General features: G+C 34.0%; 1 protein-coding gene across 2 annotated transcripts in view; it reads right to left on the bottom strand.

Annotated features, from left to right (window-relative positions):
* CALCR (calcitonin receptor) overlaps window positions 1-16356 on the bottom strand; it is a 135977-nt gene that overhangs the window by 89381 nt on the left and 30240 nt on the right. The gene's annotated exons all lie outside the window — the stretch shown is intronic.

Raw genomic sequence — 16356 nt, 5'->3', positions numbered from 1 at the left:
AACTACATTTGTTTGAATTTGTGCAATACGTGAGATAAGAGGGTCTTCTGCCATTTCCTTTTCATAAGAAGTGCTGAGGATTAGCTATAAGTGGTACATTTGAAAATCCATTGATGATCTTTGCCATATTCTCCTATTAGCAAGATTCCAGATAGCACAGATGGCAATTAGTTACACAGGTGTTGGTTAATTTCCTTAATTGGAGAGCACTTCACTATCTGTATAAAAAATAAAACTCTGGACCTCCAGAAATAAACAATAATATTAGGTGGTATTTATGCATTCTGTCAATAATCTTAACTCCTTAGATCCTCTTTGTTCATAAGTTAACATATTGCACACTTAAACTGACATAACTTTTCTATCAATGGCATCTAAATTATGCTGAGAAAAATTAATTTTTAAATTCATTTTGGAGTTTTCAGAATTATTAATAGAAATCCAGTCCAAAGTAGAAAGAATGGTGCTTAACCCAGTGGTTCTCCAAGTGTAGATCCTAGACCAGAAAGAGTTCTAACACACTTAAAAGTGTGTTAGAAACATGATTTCTCTCTCTCTGTCTCTAAAAAAGGTAAACTTGTCTTATTTAGGAATGAGGGATACAGGTGAGAGAGAGAGAGAGAGAGAGAGAGAGAGAGAGAGAGAGAGAGAGAGAGAGAGAGAGAGAAGTATATGTAGTGCTTCCAAGAGAGAAAGTGGGCTTCTCTAGAGAGGAAAAAAATTTTAGGAATACAAATTCTTAGTCCTGCTCCAGATGTACTGTCTAGAAACTCAGGCAGTGGGGAACACAGTTTTTACAAGTGCTCCAAGTAATTCTCATGCCAGTTAAAATTTGATAACATCCATTGTAAACTATATGGCAGTGTTGCATAAAAACTCTCCCAATAGAACATTGTGAAATGTGAAAGTTATATTTTTATGATAATTCATATTACAGTATGTTTAAATTCTGGGGTGCTATTGTCATGTTTAATTTTTATCTTTAATTTCCCTTTTTTTTCTTTTTGGGTCACATCCGGTGATGCACAGGGGTTACTCCTGGCTCTGCACTCAGGAATTACCCCTAGTGGTGCTCAGGTGACCATAGGGGATGCTGGGAATCGAACCCAGTCAGCTGCATGCAAGCAAACGCCCTACTCGCTGCTCCAGCCCCTAATTTCCCATTTTGAGTTCGTTAGAAATGTTTAATTTAATTAATGATCATTGATAACACTAACTATAAATCTATGGGATGAATTTGCTTTTAGCAACATAAAAGTTGCTGCATATGGAAAAGTTATAAAAGTTATGCGGGGCTGGAGTGATAGTACAGCGGGTAGGGGATCTGCCTTGCACTCAGCGGACCCGGGTTCAACTCCCAGCATCCCATATGGTCCCCTGAGCACCGCAGGGAGTGATTCCTGAGTGCATGAGCCAGGAGTAACCCCTGTGCATCGCCGAGTGTGACCCAAAAAGAAAAGAAAAGTTATTGCATATGGAGACTTTGACTGAATTGTTAGTCTGTAAACTGGTGGAGAGCTTAAATTACTACCTTTGGTGTTCTTTATACATATCTCATGACTTCAGCAATCTTCTTTCACTTATGCAGTAACTTTATATATGATATAAAAGAGCTGAAAATCATAAACCATCTTGGAAAATAGATAAATTAGATAATTGCAATCTAGGCACTCTGCATAAAAATATTACTTTTTCCAAGTTTATTTTTCTATACCCTTTTAGAATTTCATGGGAATATGAATATATGTGGCCAAAATAGCATTCCAAAATTTATAAGGATATATAAATCCTTATTTTATATCCTTTTAATTTTATATCCTTATAAATTTTATATCGTTACATTCTTCTAAGACTTATTTTAATGTGTTAATTATTTCTGATATTTTCAGTACAGAGTCAGCTGTGAAATTCACTGCTAATTGGAAGCTTAAAAACAAACTGAAAAAGGAAACCACTAATATTAGTATAATCCAAACAAACCAAAGATTCATGATTTAATTTAATAAAGATTCAACTTGTAGCTAAAATTTTAATATAATGAAATTATGATCAATCAGTTATCACATACGTTGCTTTAATTGTGATTATTATTTTATTAATTTTATAAGGGTCACTTCCAACAGTGCTGGCAGGCATGGGGCCTCTCCTGGAGAAACTTTCTGTGGTGATGGCCTGATGGTTCCATGCTAAGTCCCAACAATACTTGGGGACCTCTGGGGACTACAAATGGAAGGGCTTGATAGGTCATATTGTTCTAGGTATTCAACCTAGGACCTCACACATGGTCACTTGAGCCATATCCCCAATTCTATAAGTTGTTTTTAAATTATAGTCAAAAAACAGTGTATTAAGGATATAAGTTGACAAAGTTCATTATGCAGTTAACATTCATACTACATAAAATATTTTTAATAAGATTAAGAAAAGACAAGCTTCACAGTTATATGAGTTTTTTTATTACAAACACTACTGAATACTCTCAAATCATATCTATAAATGGTCATTATGAAATAATTGATTTTTCTGGTGTTTGATAAAAGAAAGAAGTGATAAAATAATCAATGCTTTTACTAAAACTTTTCATCCTTTCAATATTGTGAAAGATACTTTCATGAAGAAGTTGAATGTGCTGTTTCTATAATAGTTGTAGCCACATTATTCTGTGTTCAAAGGGGTTTGCTCCAAGGATATGACAGTACTGAAGACAAAAAGGGAATGCTGCCATCATATATAATCTCATCAACTACTCACTAATCCATATATCTTTATGTTATATGTATAAATGTTTGCTGACTTCCTTTTTTCTTAACCAGAGGAGAATAATAAGCAGGAGGTTAAGTGAAAAGTCTTCAGGCAGTAGAGAATAGGATGCTTTACAGATGGATAATGACTGTAATGAAAATGCTGCTTAATGGAACAGGATGGGCCAAAACCTTTGTCAATGATTGATACACATGGAAAAATATTACTAATTGTCCTAATTTATGGACTATCATGATTCACAAATTAAATCATGCCAGCTAACATTCCATCTGGTAGATTTTGGAATGGTGAACAGATTATACTGAGTTATACCATTCTTTAGGATAAAATGGTAGGAGTACTTTTTTGCCAAATTAAGGACTTTGCAAGAATTCTATAGATGTGTACACTTTGATTGCTCATATTTCAAGCAGAAAAAGTATCCAAAATGAATATTCCAAATTGATATGGAAAATAAATTTCCCCTCCCTGGTAAATGCATATATGCTTGGCAAACTACATGAAAGATCTGTATATTTGATGATGGCACTGTACGGAAGACCAGTGATTACCAAACCCAGGGAGAAAACTGTGCTCTGTGTTTCCTTTATGTAAATTAGGTATACACAGACATCACAGGTACAAAACTTCTTTGGCTCATGATTAAAATCAAATCTCCTCTTAAATTTAGGAGGAAAGCAACCAGATGTTCCATTTGATTGACTACTATGATATAGTTTTGGTAATTTCGAGTATTCAAATTCAAATTATCAAATATTCTTCTCAAAGAAAGATTGTGGCATTAAAAACTTACAAATAATTTTAACACTAAGTCAAAGAAGAAATGTGTATTATTTTCTTTCTTTCTTAGATTTTTTAAGGCATGTAATAAATATAACCCAAAAACACAGTTAGTGGGGTGATCCAGAATTGGTTTCCACTTGCCTGAACATGTGCACGGTAAGTGCCTTCTAGGACTCTGACAAGTATAAAGAGGAAAAATAAATTAGAAGTTCTTCTTCTGAGGCCCAAAGAGATAGCATAGGTCCTTGCCTAGTACATGCTGATTCCCCAGCACCCTAAGTACCTCTCTGACTGACCCTTGAACACAGAACCAAGAATAAGCCCTAAGCACCTCCAGTTATGGCTCCAAAACCAAAACAAACAAATAAAAATACATCTTGTGACAGCTGAAAATGATAATTCTTTACTAAATTGTTCCTAACATTGGTAAAAAGTATTTGGCCGCAGAATGGGATGAGCTAATTTTGTGTAACAATACCATAAATATTAATGTTACTGTAAGCATGTTACCTAAAATAAATTGTGAAAATAAAGTTAAATTAAAAAATTAAATGGAAAAAACAAAATCCCTGGACTATCATTTTGGATGATGGAACTGATGTTGATTTTGCCATTTTTTTTCTTATTCCGTTGAAAACTACCCTGATAGTTTAAATTTAAAGATAATCCCCTTTTCATGGACACAGTTACATGATTTAATTTTGTTTCTTCTGTTTTGTTTGAGGGATCAAACCCAGGACCTTGTATATATGAAGCTTTCACTCTACCTTAGGTCTTCATCCCTGACCCAAGTGATTTCATTCTGAATAAGCAAAATGTCTGATGGGCACCTCCATTTTTTTTATATTTATTTTCTAAGATGCCCACTGGATAGCTCAGTCCCAATTAACTAACAGACTTGACTTACTTTTTGCAAGAAATCACTAACCTGTCACCCTTTTCTCCAGAAACCCCATTAAAACCGAAACAAAACAAAACAAAACACATTGTACTTTCTGCTTTCAATGGTAATACTGACCTTTGGCCTCTGTTAAAATGCAAAGACCAAAAAGAAGGATAATACATTAAGCTACTTAGTACTAGTGAAGCATCAAAGATGAGGCTTCAGTAAGGGAGGATATTGACCAAAAGATCTAAAAGACTTGGCATTGTTGAATCTCAGGTAAAAATTGGGTGGCTGGATAGAAAAACACTGAAATAAAAGGGTGAAAGGGTGTCTTTTAAAAGAGGTGTTTCCTTTTCACTCTTGCCTCATTCTGATTAAAAGAGAGTAGAGACAAAAGATCTTTTGCTCCCCAAACTTAGTAGCTAAATGCAAGCTCTTTAAAACAAAAACTGCCAACCTTTTGTAATCCCAAATTCAGTATGAAATTTAGGAAGCTTTTCTCCCAGGCATGCTATTTATTACTTTTCTTATTTTTACATGAATATACTATTTCTTTGGGAATTAAATCTAGGAATCAATATTCATGTGTTTGATAGGAGCCTGCATTTACCTTTACAACATTTACTTAGCAGTTGGTATAGACTGTCATCACTCTAGAGAACAAATTTCTCTTTCCTATTTTAAAATGAAAGACCAATAAAGCAACAAAAGATCCCTTTATCTAACAGAAGGATGATGTAAAAAATGTCAGTCTTGAATAGTCTAAAGGAGAACTATATGATGAATATTTTGTCCTTCTCATACATGTCAGCCTCAAAATTATTGTTTGCATCTTTAGTTTTTCAAAAGGGTCATACAAAGTAGTGTTGGGGTTGGGGACTAGAACCACTTTAAGCAATCCTAGGTGCAGTGCAGGGAATTAAACTCAAGGTTTGCACATGCTAAGCATATTTCTATCACTTGAGTCATAATCTTGATGCTGTGATTTTTCCCTTGAGAACAGCTCTCTTAAAAAACAAAACAAAACCATAAACATAATATTTGTTTTCTTGTATTTTTAATAGAAGTTATTTTGACTTAATTTTGATAAAAATTACAGATAGAATTAAATATGGACTGTGGCTTTATCATTGTTAAGTATCTATTAGAACTCACCACAGCTACATAAAAACATGCTGTTTTAGCTAATATACACAAAAGTATTTCATATTAAAAATGATAGAATGGATTGATAATCAGGGTAAGGGAGATAGAGACATTTATTACATATTTTTGTACTTCTTTGTTTGAAATTTTTGAGAATAAGTTAAATAAACTAAGACTGAGGAAAAATTGTAAAACAAGTTTTTTTTTTTTTAAAAAAAACAAGTATTTACAAAACATTAGCTGTGAAGTCATGAAAGATTTTTATCTCTTAAACTCTTCCAGGTTTCAGGTTAAATTGAAATTCCTACAATAATATATTTTAAAATACCTTTAATTTTTACAGGAGGACAATATAATATAATGTAATCTGAGTGGTAAAATTCTCATTTGCTAAGTTATTCCATAGAACCACAATTCATTAGAATAGATTCAGACAAAAACAAATGGCAGAAGTGACACTAGAACCCTGTATATTTGTGGATATATTATATAAATGTTTTTATTAGTCTAATTATAAACTACAGATTTTCCACTTCTCTCTTGGACTGGAGTGATAGTGCAGCGGGTAGGGCGTTCGCCTTGCACGTGGCAGACCCCTGTTCAATTCCTCCGCCCCTCCCAGAGAGCCTGGCAAGCTACCAAGAGTATCCTGCCCACATGGCAGAGCCTGGCAAACTACCCGTGGCATATTCGATATACCAAAAACAGTAACAGCAAGTCTCATGGAGACATTACTGGTGCCCGCTGGAGCAAATTGATGAGCAACGAGATGACAGTGATACATAGATAGAACTATAGGTCTCACGCCTTTCTTAAACTTTGTAGAACCTATGTTTCCAAATTAATTTTGTTTTTATAACTTCACATAGTTTTAACTGTTGTTATTAGTTTAGTCCTATAATGAACCCCATATTTGATCATTTAAAAACATTTCAAAAATCAATAAAAATAGTTATGTCAATCTTATAACCAACTTGTTACAATCAACTTAATACAAGCTTCTTATCCTACTTACTATATTCTTTCTCTAATTTTCCTACTAAATCTGGATAAAAAGTCAGCAATTTAGTTCTCTTACATAATGTGAAATTAAGTGCTTAATTTTTTTAATTAAATTAACAAAGTTAAGTAATTTATGGAACTGTTTTGACCAGGGCCCAAACCCTTCTTTATTGACATGTAAATATACTTTGTTCTGAATGAATACTATTTAAATATAAAACTTTTAGTATTATTTTGTAGTTAAAAGTTAGCCAGGAAATATGTGTTCAAAGAGATCAAATAAAATTTAATTTTTAATAAATCTAAACTTTCAAAATATTTTAAATGAAATAAGGTTTATTTCTGGTTTTTTTAGAGTCATTGTGGTTACAATAATAACAGAAACAGCCAAAAATTTATAATTATATTTTCTACTGAAAAAGCAGACAGTTCTGGATAATCCATCTTTCAGCGTTTCTGACTTTCCAGGCAGGTGATTATCTAGTTTATACTCACCCTCTGGGTGCATTTGCAGCATTTTGAGTGTGAAGAGCTGTTTATTTCTTGTCTCAATTCCTTCTGTTACAGTTTTATGATAGTTATTCTTCTTATACCTTTAGGAGTTGGCAAACCCTTGGTGAGCATTATCATTCATTTAATGTCATTGTTTGTTCTTATCCACCCTCAGGTCAGTGTTTCTATCCTGGGCTAGATAGTTCTGATCCCCTTAACACTGACATTTTGTTTCTCCATCTTTAAAATACCTATCCATCTTTCCTGTATTCCAGTGATTCATAACCCTTTTCTGTATCACAGACTATTTTTTGAGAATCTGACAGAGCCTGGGGTTTCTCTTCAGGCAGTTAGGCACATGTGTTTTAAACTGTGCACTGTTTTGGGATATGCTCTGTCTCAAAGCCCATAAACTCTCCTCCAAAAAAGCACTATTCAAATAAAACTCTTCCTGAGTGGATTTTTAAATAGTGCATTCCTGCAACCAACTCCTTGAGATATGAATTGGAGACAATTGAAGATTAATTGAAAGTATGTGTTTTAAAAAGCTTGAAATGACACAGATCTATGGGGATGATTGACCACCCCCTGAGAAAGATTCCTTTGGAGTCTTGAGTGCCAAATAAAGCATCTGCACTCCATGTGCTCTTCAGGTTTTGTTTTTTAGCTTCTAAAAGAACCAAAACCTATTTACTATACAACACGTGATGCATGTCTTTTTTACATAAGCTACTCGATCACTTATTTTTCTATATATAAAAAGCTCATCCAAATCCCTGAAGTAGGGATTTTTGAAATCTCAATCACTTAAATAAAAGCCCCACTTTCTTTCTCAAATTTTTCTTTCTCAAGTTTTCTGTGAACTCTAAAGTTCATAGTAGCCTACATTTATTTACTATGCTACTTTGTTAGCAAATGTATTATATATGATATATATAGTTCATTTATGAGTGATATATGTCATAGATAGGTATGATGTGTGTGTATGCATGTGTATTTGTGGGGGGAGTATGAGGGGTGTTTAGGATGCATGGGGGACTCTTTTAGCAACTCTTAAACAACTGGGCCTGAGGATGTGCTGCTCGGGTTCTATGATGTTGGGGATCACCTGGGTTACTCTAACAATGCTCCGAATTCTCCGAGAGATGCTGTGCATGCCTCCAAGACTGTACCTGGTGATTATCCAGAAATTATGTGGTACTGGGGATCGAACTGAGGTCAGATGCATGTAAGGTCTTTATGATAAAACCCTGCATTATTTCTCTGGTTCTACATGTGTATCTTGAGTTTCATATTCAAGATCTTGCTGATATTTGGGAAGAATTATGATCATCCCATTCCTCTCATTTTGATCATGAATTTTCAAAGACAGGGGCCTAATAAAGATAGATATATATCCAAGTTGCTCTGTCCAGTGACTCAAGGAATGTGAGGGACTTAATATAGTTTTATTTGATAAGTGCATGATTAAGTTATCTTAAATCAATAATTCTCTTTAATAAGTCTATGAAAACATACTCTTAGGCTAATGATACACTAGTGCATCATTTCAACATGGCAGGGGTCTCTGTAATCAAACCTCTAGTGTAGGATAACATCTCAGCTATAAAGCTTAATTATTGTGTATTTTGAGGTAAATTAAATGTATCTGAAAGGCTTGGTTTAGTAACAGGTAAAATAAGGATAATGAGAATGTTTTTGTCATGGGATTAGTATATCAAAATGAATTAATAAAAGTAATTGTCATTGAACTGATTTTGTGCTAATGCTCAATTTTTTTCAGTATAATTTTTATAGTTTAGGTCACATGTTTATAACAGTGTTAACATTTATGACTTTTTACACACGCAGTAACCATACCACCACTACTAAAATGTCCAAGACCCCCCACCAATGTCCTTAAATTACTTCTGCCTCATCATTCCTGACTTCTCCCATGTTTCTGGTATTTTGCTCAATATTGTGTGTATAGAGTTGGAATTTGGGGCCATAGCCAGTGGTGCTCAAGGACTATTTCTGGCTCTGCATTCAAGAAAAATCCTTAGAAATGGTTTAGGTACCTGATATGGTACCAGTGATTCAAACCAAGATTGACTGCAAGCAAGGCAAGCACCATAGCTATTATTCTATCTCTCTAGTTCCCATACTCAGAATTTTATTTATTTATTTATTTATTTACTTCCTTACTTATTTATGATGTAGGAGCACTGCTAATTATTCAGCCATTAATTAAGCTGATTGAATTGGGCATGAACACCACAATACTCAGAATTTTAAATAGTGTCATGTAATTAAAATTTTGTTGAATTGAGATCAACAGTAAAAAGTTCACTTTGGGATACTATTTCTATTTTCATGTTTATGTAGCTAAATGAGCTTCTTTATTTGTGTTTATGTGCAGGAAAAATTGAAGGTAAGGTGACCCATGAAGATTTATTTCAAATGCTTAGTAAAATTTATTTTTGTTTGTTCCTTTTAATCAATTTGCAATCTACTTTATCCCCAATTGCTAAAGTTTAAAAATATGTTAAAATTTTAAGACAAGTCTACAGAAAAAATTACATCTTAACTATATTAGATAATGTGCAGAAATGGGACCATATAAACTTTAGTATACTTCTATAAATCAAGATAATTTGAGATTTCTCTTTTCCCACTTATAGTTAGACTTGAGGATTCAATAAAAAATGTTCAATGCTGGTATTAAAAAATCAATTTAAAAATTACAAGTGAGTTGGCTTTAAAGCTTCTCTAGTTGCCTTTTAAGGACTTCAAATTTTCAGATATGTTAAGAGTATATAACTTGTAACCTATGATAGCCATGCAAATTTACTCCATTTAGTAGAAGGCTGATACAAATTGGAATATAAACTTCAAAGAAACAAAATCACATTAGGCTATACAAATGAAACAGGAAATAGGAAAATGGGTACTTAATTGGTTTTAAGAAAAAAGCGCAATGGAATTAAAATGAAATGATAGAAACTAAAGGAATATATTTTCACTGCACTATTTCCATTCAAATAAATCTCAAAATAAATCAAATGAATTTAAATTAAATGCTAAGCTCCGGAAACATTTGTGTTCTTTTGGTGCAATCTATAGGCTGGTGATATCATATGGGTGTGATTTATATGTTAATATGTACAAATAGTGTGGACACTACAAGTGAAGTTCCACTGCATTTGTTTGTCCATATACAAATATTGAGCTTATTCCCAGGCGGATTTAACCATTCTTCTTAAAGAGTTTAACCTCAGACCAACCATTATGAATGAAATATCTGAATTTCTTAAAGTCCCCAATGTCTACCTCAAGGAATTAGGAGAATTCCTGATGTTTGCTTTCTGAGAAAGTAATTAATTCCCAAAGAATACACTGATAAGCATTATGTTAAAATTCACTAGAGAGCTTATTTTGAGTTTCTAAAAGTGGTATGATGTCATTACAAAAAATTGGGGGCTGGAGAGATAGATCGGGTGTTTGCCTTGCACTCGGCAGACCCAGATTCAAATCCCAGCATCCCATATGGTCCCCTGAGCACCACCAGGAGTAATTCCTGAGTGCATGAGCCAGGAGTAACCCCTGTGCATTGCTGGGTGTGACCCAAAAACCAAAAAAAAAATTGGAAAAAAATTGTTTTGCTTCTTGTTTGGGGGCTACACCAGGCATTGCTCAAGGCTTACTTCTAGTTCTGCACCCAGGAATCATCCTGGTTGGGCTCAGGGGCTCACCTGTAGTCCTGGGAATAATACCTGCATGTAAGCTCCATACTGTTGTTTACTTTCGCAGGGATTGTTACTATCATTCTAGCTCCTGGGGGAAAAATTTTTAATGAAGCAGAGAAAATGTTAACAATTACGTAGGGATAACCATTGTTATCATTTTGTTGTATTTGACCTTCCAGTCTTGTTCTATGAATACAAGTATTTATAATGCATGTACTGTAGTAGTTCATACTACATTAGATTCTTTTGTCAGATTTTTATTGTCTTGGTAGATTTTTTATGCCAATTTTAAAAATAATTTTTTGATGACTATAAAATATTGTGTCAAATAGTTCAAAGATGGAGTGCAAGTAAAGTGAATCCTTTCCTACTCCTCAGGGTTCCTTAGAGGCAAAAAAAATAAGCAAACCAAACAGATTTTGAGAAATAAGAAGCTTTTAGTAACATGTATATCTCATGTAATCATTGGAGAAAGCCGGAGAAACTAACTTACCTATATAACTTTAGAGGACATCTTTAAGTAAACTTTGCTAATAAATGTTGGGAAGGGAGTTAGTTAAGGAGGTTATCAGGGAAGGCAATAAATAAAAGCAGATTTAAGTTCTGTACATGAAAATAGACAAGCAGATAAGATTTTTCCCAGATTAAGTGGAGGTAAGTGAGAAATACAGTAATAGAGAGAAATTAGCCTATTTTTAAATGGCACCTGAACCCTGTAGCACTTTTCTTTGCAATGAACCTTTTGCAGGAGACATTTCTTATGATGGTATATTTATTCTCCCCTTCATTAATTTACTACATTTATGATAATATCTTAATTTACTTGTGTCTTTCATTAGTAGATATTTTAGAATTCATAACAAGAAATAGAATAAAGAGGAACATGGCAGTTTATAGCAAAACTTAATACTAATGATGCCAAGTAGGACAATAAACACAGTTGGATGAGTTTTTCCACTTAAAGATAGTAACTTTGAATTTGGTTTAAAAATCGCATGATATCAAATAAATTGTAGGAAGTGTTAAAAATTAAAACCTAGTGGTGTGGCATCTCTTCTTCCTCTTCCTAGAATGTTACAATAAAAATAATCTCCAAGTTCATAGACAAATATCTATTTTATACTTTTACATTCCTACCTTATTAGTAATTCCTACATTATTAGTAATTTTAAATGTGTTTCTTGTTTATTTACACTTTTTTCACCTTTGAAGATTTGCTTTCAATTTTCTTTGCATATTTTCATTTCAAGTTAGGTCATTTTGCAAGCAATCAAAAACCATTTATATTGTCTCAATAGTTTATCATATAGATTATGATATTTTGTCACTAAAATTTTTGTTCATGGTTTTTTTTTTTGGTCTTATTTTTGCTTTATATGGGGGTCACACCTGGCAGTGCACAGGGGTTACTCCTAGCTTATGCACTTAGGAATTACTCCTGGTGGTGCTCGGGGGACCATACAGGATGCTGGGAATAAAACCTGGGTCGGCCAAGTGCAAGGCAAACATGCTACCTGCTGTGCTATTGCTCTAGACCCATGGTGTTTTTTTTAAACACATAAACATTTTATGTGTATCTGGTCAAATATGCCAGTTTTACACTTTATGAATTTTTGTTTGTTTGTTTTGTTTTGGGGCCACATCTGCTGGTGTTCAGCACTTACTCCTGGTTTTGATTTCAGGAATAATTCCTAGTGGTGCTTGAAGGAGCGTATGTGGTGCCAGGGCTTGAACTGGTGTCACCTGTGTATAAAGCAAACATCTTAACCATTGTACTTTTTCCTTTAACTCTGGACTTTAAGATTTTTTTTTTGCTTTTTTTCCTTAGAATATCATGAGATTAGTGTTCACATTCATATTTCCCTAGTTCTTCTCTATGAGTCTTTTAGTAAGAAATTGGGATACAGCTCATCAAACTCTCATAAGTGTGGTCCTCATCAGCATTTCTCATATGGTTTTCTGAAGGCCCCAGAATATTCCCAGGGTCCCAGAGGAGGAAAATCCCAAAAGTGGAGAGGGGTCACAATACAGAGGAGTGGGAATTTAGGCACAGGAAGAAAAGAAGATGGGAAGGAGGCCACGGTCAGAAAAAAGGTTGAGAAACACTGGTCTAAATGACCATTTCTTCATAAAGACAGAGTTGGCCAGGAGAAGCTCATGGCAGAGCTTCCCACAGCCTTTCTCCAACTGCTAAACAGCAAAGATATTTATGTCACTGCGAATCTCTACACCTGTGGTCAGTGATTTCATGCTGCTCATGGCTCATTTCATGCCGGGCAGCAGGAAAGGCTGCTGTGCAGCTTTCCCAGGCTGAACATGAACTCATCTTTTCAAGAGCTGTTCCACACGTTCCCTGCACTGACTGAAGAAGGGCTAAAAACAATATGTGGCACTACTGCCTGAACTTTCTCTGTAGGCTGCTTTGTGCATAAAGTCGGACCTGCTGAATGTTAAATTAGTATAACTGAAAGAATAAAATTCCCAGGGGATAATATATCTTGGCATACTATGCAAACCATGGGGCCCTGTACAAATGCTATTCCTGCTGGTGTTATTATCAAGAATAAAGAAACCTATTAGAGTCTTCAGTAAAATATGACCTCCATGTATGCTATTGCTTTTCTTGTCATGTAGATTAAAAATCCTGTCTTCCTGCCAAGTGTTGAGTGCTGTTTTTTCTTAAATTTAGACTTAGGGGGGGCAAACTGATTTTAATGTAAAAATTTAAAGAATTTGAGCTATGCAAAATAAATGAAAAGATCTGAGTTATGTTGCAACCAGATGCACAATTTCAAAAAAAGAAAAAAAATTTAAAATGTGTCTAGTAAAAATACAGTGTGGTAGCTATTAGTACTGGGATTGTACAAGACTGCGAAATCCAGGTCAGAAGACTTTGTCTGCTAACTTTGATGACATTTTGCCAAGGAAATGATGGAAGCTCCATCATTGGGGCAGCTGATGCTAGGCTGGCCAGGACCCTGAGAACATGTTTTTAAAAGACCCTATGCTGGCAAGAGGTATAGAAATGACTTCATGGGACTTCTGAGTCTGGAATTTCTTTGCTCCTATTGCCAATTATTTTTGCTGGACTTTTGACACTACTAAATTTTTTAAAAAATCTAAACAAAAATATTTGTCAGCTTCCTGAAGTTTAACTTTAGTCCTGCAGTTACTGTGGGGCTGACCTCACATTACCCCTCTTTCATCATCACACAGGACAGGCATTAGAACAAAAGCAAGGAATCAGGCTTGCATTTATCTTGTACATAGTGAGAGCAAGATTAAATAACTAAAACAATGGGAAGGACCCTAGTAAACAGATGCATTTGAGTAGACTCTCTTTCCCCTATTTTACAAAAGCACTGTTTCAAATCAACAAAGTTTAAAAATACTAATCCTAAAATAGTGCTATTTTGTTAGAATTTTTTCTGCAGTCCCTCTGTCAATATTAATAGCATAATAGATATACTATTAATATAATATAATATATGAACAGAGGACATGTTAGGAAGTTTCTAAGAAAATCATCCCATATATCCTGGATTCCCCACAAAAGTCCTCATGATTCCCATTGTCTTGATGTAATTATTAATAGCATCCATTCTTTCCCCAAAGTGTACTAATTTGAATAATTATTTGTGTTTTCATTTTATATATGTGACCTATTTTTATTACTATAGAATAATCTTAAGAATAGATATTATGGGGCTAGAGCGATAGCACAGCAAGTAAGGCATTTGCCTTGCACGCACCTGACCTCAGTTCAATTCCCAGCATCCTATATGGTCCCCTGAGCACCGCCAGGAGTAATTCCTGAGTGCATGAGCCAAAAGTAACCCCTGTGTATTGCTTAGTGTGATCCAAAAAGCAAATTAAAAAAAAGAATAGATATTATTATGATGATCTCCATTTTAAAGAGAAGAAACAGATTTATAGACAGGATTATCTGTTGGTTGGGGGCCACACCTGGTGGTTCTCAAGGTTTATGTCTGGCTCTGTACTCAGGGATCACTCCTAGCTGGGTTCAGGGGACCATATTGGGTGCTGGAGATTAAACTCAGGTCAACTGTGTGCAAGACAAGTATCTTACCTTCAATAGTGTCCCTCTGGTCCTCTATACAGGGTTAATTAAAATAATTTTATGAAACTGCACATTTTATAACTGGTGGAGATCAGAATTCAAGTTCAAGTAGTCTTACATCAGAGTCTGTCATAGCGGATCTCCAAGATTTGTCTCAGGTAGAACCCATGACGGACTTATACTGTATTCTTATAGTGGATTCATATTTGGATTCTCTAAGATAAGCTACTATGTGTGCTTTCTTTCATTTTCATCCCTCCACTCCAAGGGAGTGTAAAGAATCTATAAAAGAACATGTTCTTAAGAGACTTCAAATCCCCTGAGAAGAAGGTACTGACTGAGGATGGATTCAATACAGAAGAAGTTAGTTTTCTGTAAGTTCAATTTTTATTCTTCTTATAATTTTAATTTGTGCCCCCTCCCCTGGAGAACTGTACTGTTGTAATAATCAAAATTTCAAGTAACTGAAAATAATGAATTTTAAGTAAAATTATTTTCAAGCAATAAAGATGTTACAATAAATTTCCTTATCTTGTTGAGGCTAAATAAAAATATGAATGAAAGTATTTGACAAAAATAAATGAAGTAGATACTCCAACTGATAAGTTTCCACAGGTACCTGGTTTGTCATTTTGGCAATATTATGTCTTCATTTTCTCAAGTTTACAGTGAAGAGGTTGGAAGCAATATAGTTACCATTTTAACTGCTATCTTCTTTATTTAGATGGGATCTTAAGTAATTAATAAAAAATTGAGTTGAACTATCATTATCTGGTGAAATTTTGCTGTGGTTATGGCCTGAACATTACTGCTATTGGAAGAACCACTGAAGAATATATATGGAAAAGAAACTCCACTTTGATACTAGGATTCAGCAGAGCTATTTCCAACTCAAAAAAGGAAACAAATATTTACAGATAGTTCTTGCCTTCATCCTTACATTACTAAAATAGACTTAAATCATAGTTGTTTACATATTAAGTTATGCTGTCATGAAGTCTTTTGTTGGATTGCAAGAATAAGCAGTAGGATTTTATGTATTTGGTATTGCATAGTGATTGCAAGTATTTTTTATGCTTACTACTTATACAAGCATAGAAAATTTAAATAGTTACTTAAAATATGTAACTCTTTATGTACTTACACCCATGGAATTTTGGGCTTACTACTACTATGATTTATTGGATTTTCCAGTTTTTAAAAATATTGTTATTATAAAAATATACAATTTGCTGTACCAATTTAATTTGTCTAAATATTTATATAAGTGGTCTAGTTAAAATTTACTTTTAGAACTCTAATGAAATTTATTGCTGTTATGTCTCCTGTGTGCAAGTACACTAGCCAGTTTAGTTTTCAAACATTTTATAACTGCAGACTGACATCTGATTGTGAACTGGCATTTGAAAACCACTGGACCAAATCATACCCTGTATGAATATAATGATTTCCCAGGAAAGTTATGCCAGTATTTG

The sequence above is a fragment of the Sorex araneus genome, chromosome 1 (genome assembly GCF_027595985.1).
Source record: "Sorex araneus isolate mSorAra2 chromosome 1, mSorAra2.pri, whole genome shotgun sequence".
NCBI classification, from domain to species: domain Eukaryota; kingdom Metazoa; phylum Chordata; class Mammalia; order Eulipotyphla; family Soricidae; genus Sorex; species Sorex araneus.
This window is presented reverse-complemented; position numbering and strand designations above follow the sequence as displayed.